General features: G+C 39.4%; 1 protein-coding gene across 2 annotated transcripts in view; it reads right to left on the bottom strand.

The window, feature by feature from the left end:
* Positions 1-21,336, bottom strand: part of LOC130432634 (transcription factor HIVEP3) — a 56,471-nt gene extending 35,135 nt beyond the window's left edge. The window contains exons 1-2 of one of the 2 annotated variants that reach the window (XM_056762095.1): positions 21,089-21,336; positions 6,970-7,112 (exon numbers count right to left, since the gene is read on the bottom strand). The gene's annotated coding sequence lies outside the window, so the exon portion shown is untranslated. The remainder of the gene's footprint in view (positions 1-6,969; positions 7,113-21,088) is intronic. The other variant, XM_056762093.1, reaches the window with a different exon arrangement.
* Between the last annotated feature and the right edge of the window lie 1,635 nt (positions 21,337-22,971).

Genomic DNA, 22,971 nt, shown 5'->3' with positions numbered 1-22,971 from the left:
TGCTTCTTATCAGATTCAGGGCTGTGAGGTCAACTAAATGTTATTGGCTACTAAAGGGGGAGGAGCCACTCAATATGTCCTGCTGTTTCAGTGGAAAATATAGTTAATACGGAGTTGCATGAAAACAAAGAAAACCCCCAAAACTATAAAGAACGCATTGTCAATCTTAACAGAACTGTAATACTATTCATGTTATAGATAAGAAAGAAACAGATAAGATATAATTTCTGAAAAAGAAAATGGTCTTAATTGCCAACCAGTGCGAATAAAAGACACTGGTGTGATATATATGCATGTGGCATCAGAAAGAAACAGGTCCAGTTTATCTCCACCTAGAAAGATACATGTCTTGTCGTGCAGAGTCATGTCTAGATGGATGATGGTCACGCCCAACATTGCCTACCGGTTAAAGAGGGTCTTTGTAGGCAGATTGCTGTGGCTTGTACAAACAGGAGGAAGATCCCTCTTACAGTCACTTACGCATGAAATTTATACATCGCCACACAAGCGTGATCCACTGCACAACCAATGCCTCAGATATGGTCTTTCAAATAATTGCTGACAAAGAAACTCTAGTCTGCATTAGCATACCGCGCCACATGTGTCATGGAGAAGCTGCGGGTTGAGACTGAGGTCACATGACTCCCATCAAGGGGATTGGCACCACGCCGCCAGCTGTCATCAACTCGTAAAAATCTGTTGAGGGGAAATCCGACCTCGTTTCCAGCGCGGCCTCCCGCTCCCAGCAGCTCTCAAACAAAACCCCCAGGATCTCATCTTTCCTCTCACTTTAACTTGGAGCTTGTGGAGGGGGGCATATACGAGTCTCTCTGGTTGATGGCTCAGAGCGGAGTTGTGTATTGATTTTGTTCTCTCTCACTCTTTTTTCCGGCGAGTCTATGTGTGTCAACCAATACCAACACATGCAGGAAGAAGAGACTTGAAAACTGGGTTGAGAGTAGATATTCTCAGGTACGCTCCTGAAGATCTATCTTCTCACAGGGTTGGGTTTTCCACTTAAGCAACACAAGTTTACATATTCACATTCGTCTAAACACGTTTCTTATCAGCACCCTTATTATAGCTCCGTTTACATTGTTTCAGGTCGTCAATAAGCGATGTGGACAATATTTACATGTATTTTAGATTACCGTTTAACAATCATTGAAGATACACAGCTACAGGACTTTACTTTCTAGGCCAAATGTAAGAATAAACGAACATCAATAAATGGCTCGCATGCCGGACCCCTGATCAGGTTTACATCAACTTTTCAGACACAGACACATAAACCAACACAGTTCTCAACAAAAACACCTGGGAATCATGATGCACCATCTGTGGATGAATGACTAAGTGCTGAATACAGTCAGACGTAGACTCCTGTGACCCTGGACCACAAAACCAGACATAAGAGCCACGTTTTCAAAAACTGAGATTTTTTATAGATAATCTGAAGCGGAATAAATAAACTTTCCATTGATGTGTGGTTTGCTAGGATAGGCCAATATTTGGTTGAGATAATACTATTTGAAACTCTGGAATCTAAGGGTGTGAGAAACATTGAGAAAATCACCTTTAAAGTTATCCATCGGAGGCGCCGTAGTAGGCTGTTGATAAGAAACAGGCTTGTTTTAAAGCTCTCTGTTGGCTTACCGCTGTAATGGCATAGTGGAGTGTAGATGAACCTGGAAGCTGAAGTTCTAAGCTTTAAATAGACACCAAACTTCAGGAGGGTAATTCCCAAAGAGCGGGCATCAGCGAGCGAAGTTTGTAGGCGTGTTTCTGGCCGCAATTTTTGTCTTGTTAGCTATTGCTACGAATATAACCGTGCCACTTAAGACTGGTTTTGTGGTCCAGGGTGACAAATCAGAAAACTAAATCTATTTCAGAAAACGTGAAAAGCTCTGAAAGGTGCTGCGTCTTGGTTTCTACTACAGCATGTGAAAGTCTAAATCGAAATACTACAGACCATCTATAGTTTGATGGCAAGCAACCGTATCATCAGAATGCTAAATAGAAAAAAATTCATTCCAAGCATGGGCAGACATTTGTGTCCACTGCCAAAACATGTTTAAGTAGTTCTATCCATCCCTCACCTTAATGCCAATGATGATGTCATGTAAGAAAGGCCCGGAGGAAATGAGATGAATATGGAAGTGGAATCCGAGGGTAAAAGTAGCACCATTTCCAAATTATACATGATGCAATAAAGCAAGTGATGAATAACATCTCCACCGTGGTAGTTTGTTGTCCTAGCCAACCGCATATGTCAACAGCGTTGCGCATCAAGATCTTCTGACGCATGCCTGGTTTCTATTTTTGTCGCATCTCGCTGGATAATCCCACCCACAGCCAGGTGTCACACCTAGTTAGGACGAAGAACTGTAACAATTACAGACAAAACGTCTAGGCTTTTACACAGCACAAACATCTTGAAGATCACAAGATTATAATTTAGCAAGACACAGATTTACAATGAAGCACCTAAAAAGTACTATTGTGCTAATATATAAAGGATTGTACAAAAATGTATTGACGTGATATTTTCAAAATATCTTGTATTCGAAAAAAGAAAAATCATATACAGCTTTGAAACCACATGTGGGATGGTAAATTATGACAGAATATTTGGCTGCACTATCCCTTCAAGGAATAATGCCTATAAGAACTAGATTGTGTGTGTGTTTGTGCGCTTGTGTGGGTGTGTGTGTCCGGAGGAAGTGTACTGAGAAACATCTCTGAGCCACGGAGCGCACATCCCTTCTTGATTATTCTCTAAATGCGCTGTACAACGAAATCCTGCTGTTTTAGAGCCAAGAGTGACATAGTCGGAGTATTTTTTCTAAAAGCTGACATAATGCTTCATTAATCTCTCCTGATGGTCTGAGGGCACGCTTAAATGTTTCTTATGTGCTCCAAATGGCATATGTGAAACAACATCAGTTATTTAAAGGTAGAGAAGAGTGGGGTAGCACCGCATCCCAGCCATAAGTGATACGATTCCTGCCATATGCAATTTGTTTGTGCATGCAGAACGCAAAAAAGGGGCGGGACGCGACAATAAATCACAAAACACTCAGAACCGATTTCTCTATCCACTTAGCCTCGCACGTCTTGTTATATGCTATAATTTCCGAATCTAAAAATTTGTAATCAAATGTATACAGTCTTCATCCATGTCGAGGCTGGTCAGAACAAAACCTCTGACATGGGAAAGATACCTTTTATCGCACGGCATCACGTTTGGTAAGGATGCTGTGTAAGACAGAGGGTAAACTGTTTTGGCAAACGGCAAACATTCGTTCACATTACTATATAGAGTCCCTTTTAATATTATTTCAAATTTTTCTTAATTTACTATTTAAAGGTATGGTTCTTTATTTTGTGGAGTACTATAATATTTCTCAGAAATTTTAAATAAAACCTGAAAAAAAACTGAAGAAACAGAGAACTGACGCTCTGGATTTTTTCAAATCATAAATACTGTTAAGAAGAAAGTATATATTCACTTTTACGCAATACAACAATAATTTATATACATGTATTAAGGGAAAGGTAAAAAAAGATTATGTGATAATCTTGATGTTTATCACAGTTTTCATGCGTCTTGTCATTCAGTCAGTCTTTCACATTGCTGTTGGATGACTTAACGTCACTCCTGAGGTTTGATTTTGTTTAATTCAACAAACATTGGACTTCACTAAATGACCATTTGGAATGGTTGAGAACAATGTGACCCAAAACTAACAATTTGGTGTGATGCTTTTATCATTCACACTTATAACCCTTTTCATCTCAAGCCCAAAACATCAAAACCTTCTTCAAAAACATGATTGTGTACCTTGAAGAGTTTGGTTCCAAAAAGGGGGAATATTTAAAAACCATGTCTTTGATTATGTTATCATGTTTTTACTTTGTTTTATTGTGTTATTGAGCTGTATTTTTGAGTTATTATGGCAAACCAACTGCTGTTTGATTGATATTAATTGGAATGCACAATTAAAACATGATTTTAGATTTTTATCTCATTTTGGAACCAACTCTTCATATACCACCCTCTTCTCTCTTGTCAGTTAAAATAGCCTGAAAATGTTCAGAGTAAAGTAAGAGAACCAATATACGCAATCCAAACCACAATATCTGATATCCCATGGCCTCTATCTCTGGATCCCACCCAATGACCTCAGCAGCTGCAAGTAAGGACCAATAAGACTAAGAAAAGCCATTCTCTCCCTCTCTTGAGTTCTTCTCGCACTACCACAGAATGGGAACAAGCCAAGGCCTTCGAGCTCCGCGCTGCACTTAGAAATCAATATACGGTGTGTATTGAGTTTGGAGAGCACAAAGTGGAAAAAGATCAGAACTGTTTTATCAAACGCACTAATCTTGGGCATACGCCAGATTCTTTTTATTCCAAAGAACAACTTAAACCAAAGCTCGGAGAGTTTCAGGCAGCCTAATTTAAAAAGTGCTACACAATGAAAAGCGCAGGGTAAAAAGAAAGGAGGTGTTGAAAGGTAAAAGCTGAATGAGAGTGAATTCAGGCCAAAGTTTAAGATCTATAGCTCAGTTTAAATGATATCTGCCACGATTTCAAAACGGTAATCTAAAAATGAAGACAGAACAAGCATTTAAAAGCCATTACTACCAAAAACAAAGATGGTTACGGTAAAAAATATTTAGTTGTTGAATAATTGCGAGTGACAAATCTTGTTATAGAGGGTCTTGAAATAAAAAAGACTGAGAAACTATGTAATCCCAGAGACACAGAACGCGGTCCTGCACTGTCAACTTGGCCCTCATCCAGTTACACATACACAGTCACTCTTGGGAACACACACATACTGTCCTTAATCTTATTTACTGGTAAGCTGACGTGGCCATTTTGTGCTGTAAAGGGTAGAGGTGGGGAGGTCTCCTCCAGGCAGATTGAGGGGCTGAGTCAGCGCCGTAATAGAGGCTGACATGATGGATAGATCCAGTCACACCCGGCACATCAGGAGACACGGAGACTTCTGGGTCAGACTGAACCGGTCCACATACCACAGGTCTACATCACAACTGCTTTTGGGCTTAATGTCAGCCTGCTCAGAATTTTTGAATCCTTAAAAATGATTTAAAGAAATTTGGAATTTGGTTGGGACTCATGAAATCCAAATGATATAGAAACTGTACGTTCTGCTTGGCAAAAGAAAAAATGTGGGTGTGTAACTAATAATGATTGAGCTGACAGCTCAAATCACAGCTTCTAATGTATTTTTGTACTCGCGTAAAAAATGTTTTTAGTATAATTTCAATGTTAAAACCCGATTATTCTGCTGTAAATGGAAAATCACATGTGTGGACAAATAAACTGTAATATGTGTCCTATGGTGTGACACAATTTAGAAAAACAAATATGTAATATATTATTGTATATTATTTATATCTGTAATGGAAAATGGCATAAAACAGATTTATTTTCTTAGCTTTTTCCCCCAAAATTGCGGTCACACCATAGGACACATGTCTAGTGTTTTTTTGTCAACTACCCTTATACAGGTTTATACGGTTTATAGATTTTCTTGGTAACCTCTATAATGTAAATTGCAGTATCATAAATTTTAGATTGATAAAGCTGACTCACCACCGACCAATCAAATTCGTAAAGAATAGCCGGCGTGCCCCAGCTGGCATAGAGGGCAGTGCTAGTACTCAACATTCAAAATCATTTTGATTAAGAGGCATATAAAAAAAATTCAAGACATTCAAACTTTACAGTGACTAAGCACAGACGTTCCGGTACGGTCTTCCACAGACTACTGACACAGCCCAGCTGCTCCAAGTTGAGGAAAACGGATGGCGTGAAGGAAAATAATGGATGTACACATCCACCCGGCTCCCTCCTGCTGTTTGCTGAGAGGAGCTGTCACTGCCTGGCAGGCTTTTGGAACTTCAGACGAGAGGAAACTGCATCATGTGTTTGCAGTATATACGCCTGTACATCCTAATGCAAACGCGCAGACAAAGCCAGACACTGTCAGACAACACAAAGTGATTGTGATACACGTGATATTGCAGCCCAACGGGTAGAGCATGGCACTAGTAACCCCAAGGTCATGGGTTTGATTCCCAGGGAACTGCCAAATAGCTTCGCTTGAATGCCAACAATTGAATCAAGAGAATCACTTTTCTGTTGATGAATCCATTTACCTTATACAATCCTAGAATTGCTTTTCTAGCAAATGCATTAAAGGCTTTTTGTGCTTTTCAGGAATACTCTGGTAAATGCGGTATGCCGCAAGCAATTTGCTTGTTAAGTGGTGACGTGAGGACTACCGTTTTCGGGTCCAATTTATTTCAACCGCAGCTACAGTTTAAGCAGCTATTTATGAGCACGGTTTACTCATATTGCACATTTCAGCGAAACGTGTATTAACCCAAACTATACACTAAAGTCACTATACACTCGCGGAATCTCTGACATCAATATTTGAATCCTTCGAAAATTCCTTCGAAAAACACAATGCTTTTAGAAATGGCCTACTGGGGTGATCACCAGGCCAAGAAAGTGTAAAAATGATCTTCCTTTTTGTCTTCCTGCAAAAAGATAATCTTCAGGGACAGCAAGACCGTATAACCCCTTGCAACTACAAACAAAATGTGTTGTGCTTGTGCCCATACCTAAATCGCATTCACTGAATCGCTGCGAAAACATCAGATATGTTCTCTTTGTGTCACAAAGCATCTTAACTTATCGAAACCTATTGCATCACGCCTGGTTACTGCACAGTGTAACATTACATTGAAAGAAATCTCAAAAATATGAATGCATTAAAAAAAAAGTTTGACAAAAGATACATTTTGGGTTATCTGTGACTTAAAAAAATGGTAGCGTTTGGTTTGCTGTAAGAGTCTGAAATGAGTGCGCGGCCAATCCAAAGTCAGCGATCGCTGCCAAAACATTAAACTGGGTACCTTACTGACCTTCCAAAGCAGTGTATTTTTCACAAGTGGGAACAGTTGGGACCCGAGCCAGTTATCCGAGACTTCAGTGTGTTTCCATGGTTACCGGTTTAGCAAGTGTGTCTGGTTTTTCAATTTCATTTTTAGGTTGCGAAGTTTGATATCTGCACAGAAAGGTAAAGATAAAGCCTAGATTAAGCTCGCTTGCTAAAGCATAACATTTGTCGAACACTTCTCTGTGTGATTTCATTTGCACCATATTTAAGTGAAATTATTAAAGCCCAAAATGAGCACATAAGAGGTAGAGAAGACATGGTTGGTTGCATGTCTCCCGTTGTGTTGCAAAAAGAGAGAAAGTGAAACAGACAATGGTGGTTTGCTGGTCTAAGCTGTTTCGAAGTGATAAGGACACCTGAAAATAAAAAATCTGATTTACTCATCCAAGATGTTCTTTTTAGACAATATATACATTTTTAGGAAAAGCAATTTACATCCAATCTAAATAAATTATTTCCGTCATGTCATGATGACCAAAACAGGTGCTTAATGTCTCAATTTCTTTCATTTTTCAAAAAGTGCACTACATAAGTATTCCAGTCTTCTAAAGTCACATATGAAACTTAAAAGTATATTCTGTGAAGTATAGATATTCTGTGATAATCTTTCATTCCACTGCAGCTTGAGAGCAGCTCTCCAAAAAGGATGGCAAGGTTAGACCTCATGGGACGCTAACTTCTCTCGAGCTGCTGTGGAAGTGAAGATAAAACGTATCATGATCTTACTCATTACTTAACATTTGGTCTGCTACTCGCACAAAACTTTTGTGTGGCTTCAGAATCCATGGAATGCGTTACTACTTGGCTGTTGTTTGCAGCATTTCGGGTTAATATCAGATCCAGCCCTCTTCCTTCTGGCCTGAGGGAATAGCAACACATTTGACGTTAATGGCGGCGGTTTAGAAGCTAACATCCGTTGCATTGGCTCACGCCATCCAAAGCGATATTACGGCAGTGCTGAAAATAGCTGCTGTTGTAAAAGACGAACTGTGAGAGAAGCAGAACAGAGACACGAGTAGGCGTTCGTTTGTCAGAATATTTCTCTCCATTGAAATAACACACAGGCATTGCGTAAGTCAGCGCAGCCCATTATTGGATCTTGGGTTGAGAGAAACCGTTTTACAGAACAGTTCATGCAAATTCTTCTTTGACGAATGAAAGTTAGGTTTTGAGACATTTTAGCCACAGTACAAGCAAACACATCGTAAGAGACATTATTGTAGTTCTACATGTATAATACGGTGAAAGCACAGTCATAGACAAATAATAGAAAAGTGATCGATTTGCAACAAGGGGATCATTCCAATGATCGAAAATTTGATATTACAGAGAAAGATGGTCAGTCAAGGAATCTGTATCAGCTTTGTTTGGCAGGCGTGTAGAGTTTGGATTTGGAAGTCTGGCACATGTGTGTATGTGTGAATTAGCGGGTGAGTTAGCAGGGTATTTTATAACTTGTTCATGCCATTCCTCTCTCTCTCACAGTCTCTCTCTCACAAAAAACTCAGACCGTACAGCCGAGAACAGACTGTACTTTATTCAGAGGCAGGTAGCTCTCACTTAAAGAAGCTCACAGTGCTCCCACTGCAGTTTGACTCGACGCATTGCCTGAATTATGTTTACAGAGGGTTGTTGAACATGGGCAAAACATGACATGAACAAACTGACACTTGATTCTTCAGCACAGTTAAAGCACATGCTAGTGTAACCACCCAGACAAATTTATGTTAAGTAGTATTAGTAGTATATTGGGCGATATTCTCTATAGTCAGATCGTTCTATCGCCAGCCTGTGGATCGCCGATACACGATAGTATTGAGAGGCGGGGCAATTACGCATTTATCCATGACAAGATGGATTTGTTGACAAAAACAGAAGCTGTCTAGAAAATGCTCATGTGTGACTGAAATTAGCATTTAAGTTTGAGTTCAGTGCAGTTGACAAAATTGTTATATACCACCGCAACCGTATAAACAAGAGAAAGTAAACTATTGCTTTAAATCAATATCATTCGTCCAAATGCGCCCGCATGCGCTGTTATTACAAGATTGCCAAAGGGAAACGACTCATGCACTGGTTTTAAACGCTCATGGCACTTCCTTTGACGAAAAGCTCGAGCCATGCTCTCTCTTGCACTGAAAACTCAACATTATAAACTCTCTGGCTAGAGGCAAAGCCCGCGATAAAACTCTCTCTGGCGCATCGCTAGCTCTCTCTGGCGCTGAAAACTCAAAAGCCTGCACATTATAAAACTCTCTCTGGCACCATGGAAAGCTTAAGCCGTGTGCATTGCAAGCTCTCTTGCATGAAGAAATGCGCAATGCATGTTCGTAATAATGATTTGCAATATATTTTGGCAAACAGCCAACTATAGTTTAGGGAATCCGCTATCGCTTATAGGCCTGAGGATCGTCGAAACACAATAGTATCGTCAATCGGAACAACCCTATTGTTACCATATGTGATATGTCTGTGATGCCTATATAACCAGGAAATGTTAAAAGATGCATATTATGCAAAACACCATCAATAAAAAGCCATAAATGAAAGGGTTCAAAGGTGGTTACAAGGCTGAAATTGAGTTTGTGACATTTAGAAAAACAAAACAGTACAAATGTCTAGTGAAGAACACCACTGATAGTCTGCAGTGCTGGAATGCAATTACACTTATCCAAGTATACAGCTCGGGCTTATGACCGAAATCCTTCTATTTGTAGAATCCTTCGCCCTGTTAGTGTTCACTGTGCCAAGTGGATTAAGACGTGTAGAACAAAACCCAAACGCCGCATTAAAAGCTCAGTGCATGGTGGGAGACACAGTACTGCCCTTTCAAAGGAACAGTTCACAAAGAAATACAAATTCTGTTATCATTTACTGCTCATTTATGTTTAAAGAGATAGTTCAACCAAAGAATGAAAATTATGTCATCGTTTACTCAACCTCTCATCATTTCAAACCTATATCAATTTCTTTCGTGCGGGTGCTGTTCGGTTAGGGCGAACTACTCTCAAGTAAAATCACTTATAAAAAAATGAAAACAATTTATGGATCAACGACACATTAAAACAAGGCATGAGATTGCACTGAACTGTTAAATCAAGTCTGGCACAGAGTCAGCGGCGAAAGCTCCTTGTGTGATAGTCAGCTTGTCTTGGACAGCGAAGAGGTGCGATCTCTGTGTTTGGCAGCTCTCCGACTGCTGGCAGCTGGGCAGACAGCTGCAGCAACGAGTGACTCGTTGAACGTGCGGTTATGTAACCATCAACGCAGGATTCAGACATGCAGTTTAACTGGAGCGGCAGTACAATCAGGACTTGCAAAACACGCCACAAACCATTAAATCATCAAACACTACATACACTAAATTATGAAATACAACAACACATTTGTCATTTTGCAGGACAAACTGGATCACGGCTCGAGCACCCTTGAGTCTTAGACGAGACTCACAATCGCATGTGCGAGAGATCACATCTAGATCACACTAAGCCACGTCAAAGATTTGGGGAACTCAAGCATCTCATGCTAATGGCAGTGCTGATGCCAGGGATGCTTTGCTGGACCTGAGCCCGGTGCGTTGATCCCCTCTGTGGCAGGGGATTTACCAGCCAAAGCCCCATAAACCCCTTTTTCCATCTGAGCAAAGAGAAAAGAGCCGGCTTCAGTCACACGACCAAGCCAGGACCACACAGAACCCCGCACACCCAGAGATCTGGAAAGACCTCTGTGGATTTCCACGGTTTCCATTAAAACATCCTTCTACTAGGGATGTCACGATTCACTGTGTCTCACAAGAATTAACAAGTGCCCTCTGCGAAATAAAAATATATTTTATGTCAAATTAAAACTTTCAGAACAAATTCCAAATCAAAGTAAAAAATTTAAGTATCTTTAAAGTCCCAGTGAAATCAAAGCAAAAATGTTTTTTTCCTTTTATTAAAAATGAGTGCACTTTAAGGACGTCAATAAACTGATATGCTATTAAGCGCTGGCAAAATTCGCATTTAGGAGATATAACCAGTCAAAACTGACAGTCTGGCTCCAGGGACAGATTATGACTTCAAGGCCCCGGGGCCAGTTACCTTCAAGGGCCCCCCTCCCACAATTTTTCCGTTCTTTCCCTAAGCTGCGCATTCACAGTTATAGAAAGTGAAAGTTAAGATCACAATAAATATTAAAACCGTTCTCGCTCTGCGTCAAATGCCTCTACGCTAAAAAGAATCTGTACAGGGTTTATAGAAATCTAATATTAGCTAAACAGCAAAAAAATCAACCATGCACCATATTAAATCATATGAAACACACATCTATAATTAACTGTAAATATGTTTTACATCTTTTGTTTTGCTTACAGTATTTACAGCTTCTAATTTGCATTAGGTTTTCTCAACATTGTAGTGTCGGCGAATGCAACCACATAGAGTTTCCAACTCTCACAGATTCACATTGCAAATGAATGACTTCAGGTCACTTTGTCGCAACACATCACGGTCAGCGCAAACACGGGGGGCAATGAGATAGAATGTGTGCGTGTAGGAGGGAAAGCAGACAGTCCATGTCTGTATCCGACTGCGGAGACCAGGCGTGTGTCTCGCACACAGATCTCTCTGATATTCAAGGAAGAAGTTGAGCCAGGCCAAGCGTGAAGACACATGCAGATACACATGTTCTCAGGGAAGAAAGAAAGAAAGAGCGGATGAGAAGTCTGGCATCTGGCAGGAAAGATTTTTAGATCGGCTTTCCTTCAGATGGGGAATCTCATTTCTCGGTGACGTTGTTGGCTTTTAATGGTCAGCGCACACATTCAGAGAAATTGTATACATTTGACCCCGGGTGGAGAGAGATAAAAAAAAATCTTTGACTTGGAATGTGCCGAGTGTTATCCTCCCGCTCAATACGATACCTTTCATACAGATCAATATTTATGTGAGTTAACCGCAAACATACCTGCATTTGCTGCCCCGTCCACTGTACAAATGTCTTTGTGAACCAACGGTTTGCACAGTTGCAGCTAATCTAAATAACTCAAACGTTATTTTGAAATACTTATACACAACCATAAACAAAATGAGTCTGGAATGTTGTAGAGATGCTAAAGTGCACTGGTCCAAAAACAACCCTTTTGAGTAGAACTGGACAGAAATCTCTTTCTTAGCTCTTTAAAGCAAAATGAATGAAAAGTCAGAAAAAACCTTATTGTAAAAGAAAAAAAGAAAAACAATTTTTTTGTCAATTTTCTATGGGATCAATTAGGTAACTATACTTCATTTGTGGGTGAATTATTCCTTGTACTTCCCAGCTGTGACACAGTTCTTGGCTGAGGGTTTAAAGTATGTTCATGTATATTTTATCTATGAAGGAGATTCTTGCCTTTTACCCAGAAACCCTGAAAACTTCTGAGCTGTTGCTGCAAGTTGCAACAATATGATAACAGACTACGGTTGGTGATGCATAGAATAAACACACAGAACTCAGATCACAGGACGAACATGTTCAATACTTTGTTTGGAATGGAAAGAAGCCAAGAGTTCAATATACACCAGGCTTGAACAGCAAGAGGGGACACTTCTCTGTAGACTTAGACTTTGACTAGACACTGACACTTGGACTAGACAGCATGTGTGAAAGAAGCACAAATGTACAAAGACAAGGCTTAACTGAACTACACTACAAAATTATTGAAATATACTGTTCAATAGAACTCATTTTAAAGGGACAGTTCATCCAAAAATGGAAGAATTTATTTGTTTGGTTGAACACAAAGAAAGATATTTGGAAGAATGTTGGCAACTGACATTTCTGGGGACCATTGACTACCATAGTAGGAAGAATTTAAATGATAGTCAAAGGTGCCCCAGAACTGTTTACTTCTCTAAATTCCACAAAATATCCTCTTTTGTATTAAACATAACAAAAAATATTGGCCCTATACAATAGTTTTTCCAACTATGGTGGTCAAAGATGGCCAGAAAAAGCTAACATTCTTCCAAATGTCTTTCTTTTTGTTTAACCGAAAAGAAATTTGGAACAACCTAAGGTTGGGTATGACAGAATTTTTATTTTTGGGTGAACTTTAGCTTTAATTTCAATATGGCCAGACTTGCCCCGGCTGCCTAAGCAGTCGAACCTCTCCGAGATATATCCTCTATCCATAGACTGATTTCACTCCACTGCTATGTTGAAATTGGAAACAATGCAGAGGTGGAAGAAGACCGGAAGGACAGATAGACTACAATGAATAGACTACCATCAAGTGTCTGTGTTTTTAAACACATCATTTGTTTATTCATGTCAATATTAGATTGGCTGTGTGTGCGCAAATGAAACCGGTTTATGGCAGTTTAAACAGACTCTAATATGTGATGGTGCAGCTTAAGTTGTCAAGAATAACAGCTCGTGTGACACGCATCCTGTGCTTATATTGTCACATTTAAGAGCTTAAATCATTTAATAACTCCAGGTTGGTTGTCCAAACCATGGCAGTCTATCTGTCTTTGCGGTTTTCTTCCCGACCTCTGCCAGACTTTTGGATTTCAACAAGGCGGCAGCGTGAAATCAGTCTATAGGCCGTGACTCCCACGAGTCGCTTCATTCAGTTTTGAGACAAAATACACAATTCCCCATAATTCTGGGATATAAGGGTGAGCAAATTATGAGTTCCCTGCTTGAGTATAATATAAATAAGATTAGGTATTAAAATGTTGGCATGTTATCTTCATATATAGCCGGGGAAACAATTGAGAGACCATTTCATAGGCTGTTTTTCGGATTTTAAAATATCCAATTTATAGAGTGTTTAAGTAACATTATATATTTTTGTTATTTGAGAACTATTAACAATATCGCTCCCAAATTTCAATTCAAATTGCAGTTTCTGTGTCAACTGGAACAGTTTTTTCACAGCAATGGCGGTTCATGGAGGTTCTCAATAGTTCCCGGAAGTTACTCGTATCGCGTTGAGCTGCGGCTAAATGGACCTATTGTGACGAACTTTTAACCCATTTAAAGACGCCTTGTCATTAAATGAAAGAAAAAATTAAAGGAATAAAGCATTTAAAGAGAAAACATTACTTCTGGAACTATCTGAAGGCTCCATGAATCACGTGAGAAGGGACAAATTTGAACTTCCATTGTCGCGACTCTCTCTCTCAACGGCTGTGATTTGCAGAAAATGAAAACTGGAGAAACAGGTCAAAACAACAGGAAAGAAGCTCTGTATTTTTCACACCACAAATACGGTCCGGAAAACAAGTTCATATTTACTTTTAAGCAATACAGTAGCTAATATCTAGACTTTTCAGGAAAATGTTTTTTGTTTGTTAATCAGAGACTTCATGTGTCTTGTCATGCTGTCAGTCTTTCACATTGCTCTTGGATGACTTTGTCACTCCTGAGGTTTGATTTTATTGGAAAACGAAAGACACTGGACTGGAATGGCCCCAACACATCTAGAAAAAACTTATTTGAAAACATTAACTTCAAAATATAATTTCTTAAGTACTTAGTTCTTAGTTAATACTAAGGGGTTGGGAATCGTTTGGTTCCTCACGATTCGATCCAGAATCATTTCTTAGGGTCACGTCTCGAATAGAATTGATTCTTCATGTACTAGCATATTTAAGATTTAATATGTCATCGCATCACGTTTGCCCCTTAGAGTCTGACTAGTGTCTGTACTTTGGCTTCCACTCTTAGAACCAGAGGTTGCGTTAACCGAAAATTCTCCATCAGAGAGGTAATGCTATACACATCAGCAGCAGTAGCCAACAACCACCAACAAGTCCAAGCCAGACGATGATCAACACTACTACACAGCAAATAATCCTGACCTGAGTAAAATGAGAAGACTACAAGACACTGCTTGATGCCATTTAAAACTAACTTTCAATCAGTGCTGTAATTTTTTTAAAATAGTATTAAAAATGAATCACGGAGAAATATTGAATACACACACATACAATATCTTAAAAAATCCTCCTCACCCCTAACGGTAACCCATCTCTACAGTCTGCAAGGTCTCAAATGACCAAGCAGGTTTGTTCTTCACATTACTTGCAGAAAAGCTGCAGAGGAGAAACAGCTCTTAAGCTCACAGATTAAGATCAAGGCTGGCATGGAAGGGAGCAATGGTAAGGTAAGACTTACTTTTGCAGTGCAAGAGTCTGCTGTATCAGGATTTTGTGACAGGATTTATTTCGTCAAAGTAATCCTGAATTTACAAACGTTACTGCATCTTCACAAAAAGCCAATATTAATAATTATGGGTTTTCAAATGCAAAAGAAATGTCCAGCCTCATTGATGACATCACATTTGTATAGAAGTGTTAAGGAGTATCTAAAGTACAAACCCCAAAAGTCTCGAAAATGATTTATAATAGTTGTACCAACATTAGCTACATTTACCAAACTCTCATACAAACTTAATATCTGTGAACTGGGGCTGAAAAGACTCAAGCAAAACTGGTCTGAAAAATCTGATCACTGTTGAGATAACTGTACTCAAATCCCATTCTGTTTTGACAAGGAATCAGTTTTCTAGCTGCCACAAACGTTCTGGAGGGGAAAGTGTTTGTTAACTGCAAAAATGCATATCATGAGCAAGATGAATGATTATCAGTGCATGAATCAAATTCGCTTAACATGGCAGGGATTTCTGTCACCATTTTCCACGCGTCATTAATCTTAATAATATCCCAGTACGTGGGAAAGACAAATCATATGGAACGCACAAAAAAAACTACTTTTTTAGTTTTGCCTGCAGCATCTCAAAGGAAAGGATCTTTTGCTCCAGCATCTTCACTCCTACTGGCGGCTGCCGCATCGCTTCTCATTTGCATTAAAGTGTAATTTCTCAATTTTGTGCGCTGTAATGATTAATGTACTGATACATACGAAACACTTAATAGAAGCTTAACACAGGTGCTAAGAAATTAACCAGAAAAATACCAAAATTTGCCAACACACTCAAAATGTGACAGTGACACCTACTGTAAATGTATGTTGTGTGATGCTGTACATCACTGAAGATCAACAAAGATCTTATTCATTGCGACTCTTGTTTGTGTGACCACACACTGGTATGTGGAACTGCTGTTATTTTACAAATGATTAACCAATTACGGCTGAAGGCCGGTTCTTATTCACAGCAAACCGTGAAATAATTGTGTGCAAAAGGGATCTTTGGGGATAAGACATTTCTAGACTGGCCAAAAGTGGAACACATCCATAGAGGTAACAGAAGCGGCTAACATGGAAGCTGGCGAATACTGTATATTGGCTATCCTGAGTGTGACTTTTAACTTAGGCTGTGCAAAAATATCGATACATGTAACAATCGCAATAATTGTTTTCCCCATAGTCTATCGTTTAGTGATACCTCTACCATCTATGCATTTTTTTAAATCATGTCATGAGCATGGCAAAATCTATAACGCTCCGAGCTTTCAGAGCTGACATGTGGATGTGTTTGGTTTTAAAAATAAGTCAGGGAGTAATGAGTTATAGAAAACAAATGCCATTTGTACGCTTCGCAAGTCATGAACCACCAAGTCACTTGGCTATTGCGGTGCATTAGACGAACAGTTTATTCCAGTAAGTAACAATAACTTTTATTGTGCTTTCACAGATGTGACACTAGCAAGTTTACAGCTTGGATGAACCAGGGGTGTCATACTGCCCACATTCATTGTTTTAACTGTAATGTAACAAAACAGCCAAGCGACTTGCATGACCCACCTTATTCCCCTGTGCTATCCACTTTTGGGACACGACACACAGTTAAGGAACCCCTGATCTAAAGGTCCATGCATCGCACATTATGGCTACTCTGCGGAGTTAACTGATAAGTTTACACTAATCCTTAAAGACAAGCACATCAGATGGAACTTTTGTATTGCAATATATCACAAATGTATATTGTATTGAAATGTATAGCAATATCTTACATTGTGACCAATCTATCGTGATATGTATCGTATCGTGAGGCACATTTCAATACACAGCCCTACTTTTAACAGGTTTGAAGTAGCAATAGGGAGCAAAAATGCCAAAAATCGGGACCCCAAAAAAGGGGATTGTATGTTTTATGCACATCTCATCCGTGAACTATGGTTGTTTGATCATTAGGAAGTACTTCTCGATCTAAAATCACTACGAGATTAAGTCGTTTATTATGTATATTTGAAAAAGCAACACTCGTCTATCATCATTATTGTAAATCAACTATAAAATCAACTTTATTATCATGAAAATGCCTGAAATGTTTAGAAGGCGAAAGAATATTACCACAGGCATTTCCTGGAACTAATTGTTCTTCTTCTGTTTCCCATATTCAGAGTATCTGTGCATGGGCGCCCTCTGGCTTTCACATGTGGCAGCATTTAACCGTATGTCATTGAGAAACTGAGAGCATATGAAGGGTACGATAAATCGCCCAGCCCTAGATAGTATGCATTGACGTAACAAAACCAAGCATAATTGCTGAGGAGACTAGGAGAAACAAAGAAACCGGGACTAAAACACGCAATTATTTGATGAACTTTAAGGCACTTGACGGTGATCCTTATGACTTCCCTGCGACTTAAAAAAGCATCAGGTGTTCCTGGACACTGAATTGTTGCGCAATTTCGTTTTCTGACATTGTAAGAATTCATTTTGTTGAGTGTTTTGCAACCCATGGGGTGTGCTCACGTGGTGTTCATGTGGTAAAGTGGACGCGCTCTCTATATATTTAGGAGTAGTGACGGGGCATTTCATTTATTTGAGCGTTTAAGGATAACACTAACTATTTCTCTACAGACAACAACATTCCTGACAGGATGATAATGATGTTTCTGTTTTCTACTGTGCAGGCGTTGTGGTTGCAGATATTTGGAACATTTTAAAAATATAAACTGTAACAAAGTCAAGTATTTAGTTAATACATTAAACATATAATGTCCATATTTAGGAGCAAATACTTCCTAGTTTACTAACCTACAACTTGTACCAAGAAAAATAACAATCCAAACAGCAAATGGAGTTAAGTTGGCAGTTATACCATAATATAAGATCTAGATCGAGCAGAGCACACTACATTCTTATTAGCACCAAAGTATTGTAAAATCCTTCAAAATAATTAATACGAGAACGTGGAAGGGTGGGAGGCCGGGTAGGACGCTTATTATTTAAACATTAGCAGGTCCATCATTCACAGACTCAAACCCCTAATTCGTTTTTATTGGCTAGGTAAAATTGCTCTTTCTGTATTCAAATAACTTTTAAAAAGTGTGGATTTCAGTACACTTAAGTCCAAATAAGTCTGATCTCTGCTGTGAGACAAAAACGTAATTCAAAGCGGAGAAGCATGAAGGATCTCACATGATGTCAAACTGGAGTGTGAATATGCTTGAGAATGAAGTGATGGGAGATGAAATGAAGAAAAGAGATGCGTTGATGGTAATGTCAGTTTCATAAGGACACAGCACTAGTCACACACTGTGAAAATGGGCAACGAGTTATCCCTCAGCTCTAGAACACCACACCTTCAACCACTGATGGTACCCATGCTACTCGCTGAAACTAAACAAAGTCATTAGCGTTAGCCGAGAACTTCTTTCCACACTTATTTCCATGGCTCAGAATGGAATTGTTTTATGAGTCCAATCTTTCATGTGCTCCATTTCACATGCAAAAAGAAATGTAAATGGAGCAGTTAAAAGAAGGCTAAACTTCAAGACAATTTTCTGCCAGCAGCTCATTAGTCTGATGGTTATGGCGCGCCACAGGTGCAGCGGTTTTCTGGCTAACAAGGTAAGCAACGGTCATTAAAGATTCTCTCACACTTACTGGCAGAACACAGCGTTGACCTTGCCAACCTCAGTGAATTTCTAAAGAGTTTGAGTAAGAAAGTTACACATGTTTTTTTGACCGTGTCATGCTCTTTTATAATGAAACGAGGAACGGACAAAAGCAGACCTCGGTTTCCAACAGAACACTGTTTACTTAAACTGTTTTACTTAATAGGGATGTGTATAAAAAATAAATAATGATAAACAGTTACTCAAGTAATACATTCTAATATGACAGCTAAAAATGGGCTTGTGCTTGGTTCCAAAAGAACTACATAGGCCATTTTTTACAGCATCACATTTAGGGAAGCATGATATATTATCTGCCATATCGGTATCAGCCGATAAATCGTCATTATTTTAGTTATCAGTATCGGACGTTAAACAAATTTAGACCGATGTATTATAGCCGATAATTGTGAATAATTTCCTCTGGCTGAATCGCTTCAGGTGGACGTGCTCACAGTTAAAATCCAGCGCAGCACTGTCATTCTGTCATAATCATTCCCTTAATATTATTACCCAAACATTCTTGAAGTACTATGTAGATATTTATGAATGTGTACATTTTAGTAACAAAAGCATGTTGTTTGTAGCCAATTGCAGTCTGAATACTTTGTGTCTAGAGACCTGTTAGACTTGTGGCTATTGAGAAAATCTTTCTGGGTTGCTCTGAGAGAACATTATTTGTTTATTAAATAAACATTATACCAGAAAAGTATAAAAGTTAAAGAATCTTGATTAACTGTATAGTAGGCTTAGAACATTATTTTTCCCCTGAAAATCATGTACCGTCTCAGAAAAAGTTATATTAATATTTAGGTACCGTATATCGGCCAATATATCGGTTCTCTGTGTATTCTTTATATTTTCTGTATTATTCTTCTCATGCTCTTTTTGGCTCATTTGATATTAAAGCACATGGGTCAACCTCTGGTTGAAATTAATAGTGCATATAAATAAGATACCATTGCCATTATCTTCTTCCGATGTTTAAGAATTATCGGTTATCGGTCAAAACTTACATTCCGGTGCATCCCTAATCACATTTGTTTCCCGGTCATTGTTTGCCAATAATCACCTAAATCAAATATTCAGACTAAAAATAAAACATGATACTAATGTACCGAACATAATGCCCCATATAAACATTGACTAAATTATCCATTATTAGTCCACAAGAAGTTTAACAAAACAGTCAAAATCACACCCTTACAATTGCACAAAGCTAAGCTTGTACAGTGCAAACAAGAAAAGCATAATTTCCCCTTCAAATTCGGTTTAATCTTGCCCGGTTCAAGCAACATCAAGTCGCTGATTTCTCCTCTTTGTGCTGATACACTAAAAAATAATATCATTAAGGTCTCCCTCCTCTCCACCACACACTGCATTAAAACAAAGTATCTCTAGCCAACTATGTCTGGGCCAAACAAACCCCTCCGTTCCTAATGCGATCTGTTATAATAGAATCGGTTTCATATCCCATTTGATATCGGACCCTCAGTCGTATTTGTCGGTCCATATAAACTACAAAATACGAATCTGTCACAAGACGGACACAGAAAGCATCCCCTGCATCGCGCACTCCACCAAAAAAAATGACACACTATTGTTAAGTGGTGATCACTGTAAACAATAAAGGGATGTTTTGTCCTGAAACGCCCTTGATGTGGCCGTTTACAGAGCTGTACAGTACACAAAGCAACCTAACGTAATTGTCGGATTGTATCGGCGTAATTGCGACGCTTATTTTTGCATGAGATCATTAAGCCCCGTATCGTTTCTCTATGGTCAAATCTCCAGTGATTCTCGCAATGCCCCCACTCTGGGGACTCCGTCCATCATTTCCAAGAATCATGAAACAGCATCGGATTCCTGAGGCGTGCGGTTTACCATGTTACTCCCATGTAACAAAGCGTTATTCTTGGCTGACCGTCGGGAGAAAACCATGGGCTGAAAACGCAAGCGTTCATCACATTTCTCAACAATGCAGCAACTTGTTTGATAGATCAACACAGCTGATTTGACTCCATTCGCCGCATTGTTTGCGGGAAGTACATTATTATATTGCATTTACGTTGTGAGGATTTTACCTCACATAAGCATCTACGCGCCGCGTTTAAGTTTGGCAAAGGTCGTGGCGGCATGCAATAACACTCACAATAAATATGCTCACTAATGCGTCCAAATCGGTCTCCACTATCGACACATGTGGATAAACATCATGAAAAAAACATTGTTTCCTCGAGATAGTACCTGACAGAGCTGTGACGCCGTAGCCATTGACTGTCTACAGGAGCGTGGCGCGCGCTCCGCATCCCATCTCTTGTCAAACTGTACGGTCGCGTACGCCTCTCTCGCCGATATCTGGACGTCCGTGAGGCAAAGGGGCTTCCCCTCCCGCTTGTCAAACTGGAAGCGCGGTCATGCGTTCAGCTGATCGGCGCAACAACAACAGACGCTGTCGCGCAACGCATACATTTTACACCGCACCGCCCTGCACGCGACGCCCGGGGTCCCCGCCCCCTTCCATGCTCTCGGCGTGATTAATAATCATGAGGTAGTATCTTTCCGCGACGCCTATTGGCCGGGGAAGTAGCTTAATTTCGAGATCCCTCCTCGCTGTCAGACGCCGAGAGGTGACGTCATGGAACATTCCAAAAATTCCACGTCCCGGTATTTCAACGGGACCCTGAGAAATACGTGTTGTGGATCATATCAAGTATTCTTCAAATACTCACTAGGTAGGCTACATGTGAATGATCATATCATGTAGGGTGTCTAAAATGTGCACATTGAATAAAATCGACCTTAACAGACATGATAAGCAAAACCCAAATATTGATGTTAGTATAAACACACCTTATTACATGCAGAGCAAGTGTTTCACGAGAATGCCCGTCTGGGGCGATGCATGGGTTGCTGATGTCAGCAGAATTCCCAGAATTCCCTGACTCAGTTGTACTCTTCAGCAGGACTAAAGCTTCCGAGTCGCACTAATGGTGCAGTAGCATGGCCCACATGGGGACTATTAGTGGGGTTAACCATCAGCATGGACTGTAATTCATTTAACCCTTTCCCATGGGGGGTAAAGGAGGTAAATAGCAGAACATACTGGAAGAACATTACTAAACTTTTAGTTTCTCAGGAAAGAAAGTTGCTGCCAAAATATGACATAAAATAAACTAGTATTTTGGCCTTTTGTTTTAATTTAGCTGTGGTGCGCATTGACTTTATTGTAGTTTGTATTTTTAAATCTTTAAAACAGAATAGTGACTTTTTGCTTATTGTTTATTTGAAAGTGTGTGTCCGTGCTGTGATAAATGGAGAAGAATTCATTCAATTACTATTTAAGGACAGTATAACCAATATACATTGTCTTTGCAGGGATAGTTTTCCCAAAAAGGTCAAATTTGTCATCATTTATTCACCCTCATGTCACTCAAAATCTGTATCCCACTCGTTCTTCTGTGGAACACAAAAGAAGATATTCTGAAAAAGTTCTCAGTAGTCAGTTTCCATACAATGGAAGTCAATCGTTTGCTGTTCCGCAAAAATAGAAAGTCGTACATGTTTGGAATGACATGAGGGTGAGTAAATTATTACAGAATTTTCATTTTGGGGTGAACTAGCCCTTTAAAGACTACACTATATATAATAATCTATATAAAACGTATGTGTATACATATTAGTGTGTTAATAATATGTTAAAGTAACAAGAGAAAGTTTCCAAAATATTTAAGAAAACCTGAAACTTTACACCTAAGGGATCATAAAAGCTCAAACATCATAGGGACAATGTTCTTGAAATACTGTTTGGCTTTTCATTATTCGAGTTGAAAGTGTTCCCTGCCCACTCAGATTTCAAAGTACAGTAAGTTTGACAATGCGGCACAGCAAATCGTCTCTCTGTGATATTATTTTCTGAATAAAGCCGAAAGTGAACGAATAACCAAATTGTTTGCTTTTAAAAAAAGGAGTCGACTCTGAATCACGCGAACGAGTCGACTGTCGTTCTAATTTCAGTTATGCGTCAGATCTGCGTCAATGCCTGCCTGCATTTCATTTGCTACACTGTACGGCATGTGCGCGATCGACCAATCACAGCAGACGAGACCATCTGACCAATCTCATCAGAG

This window comes from Triplophysa dalaica, chromosome 12, assembly GCF_015846415.1.
Source record: "Triplophysa dalaica isolate WHDGS20190420 chromosome 12, ASM1584641v1, whole genome shotgun sequence".
In the NCBI taxonomy this organism is placed as follows: domain Eukaryota; kingdom Metazoa; phylum Chordata; class Actinopteri; order Cypriniformes; family Nemacheilidae; genus Triplophysa; species Triplophysa dalaica.
Note: the sequence above shows the minus strand (reverse complement) of the source record. Positions and strands in the feature narration are given on the sequence as shown.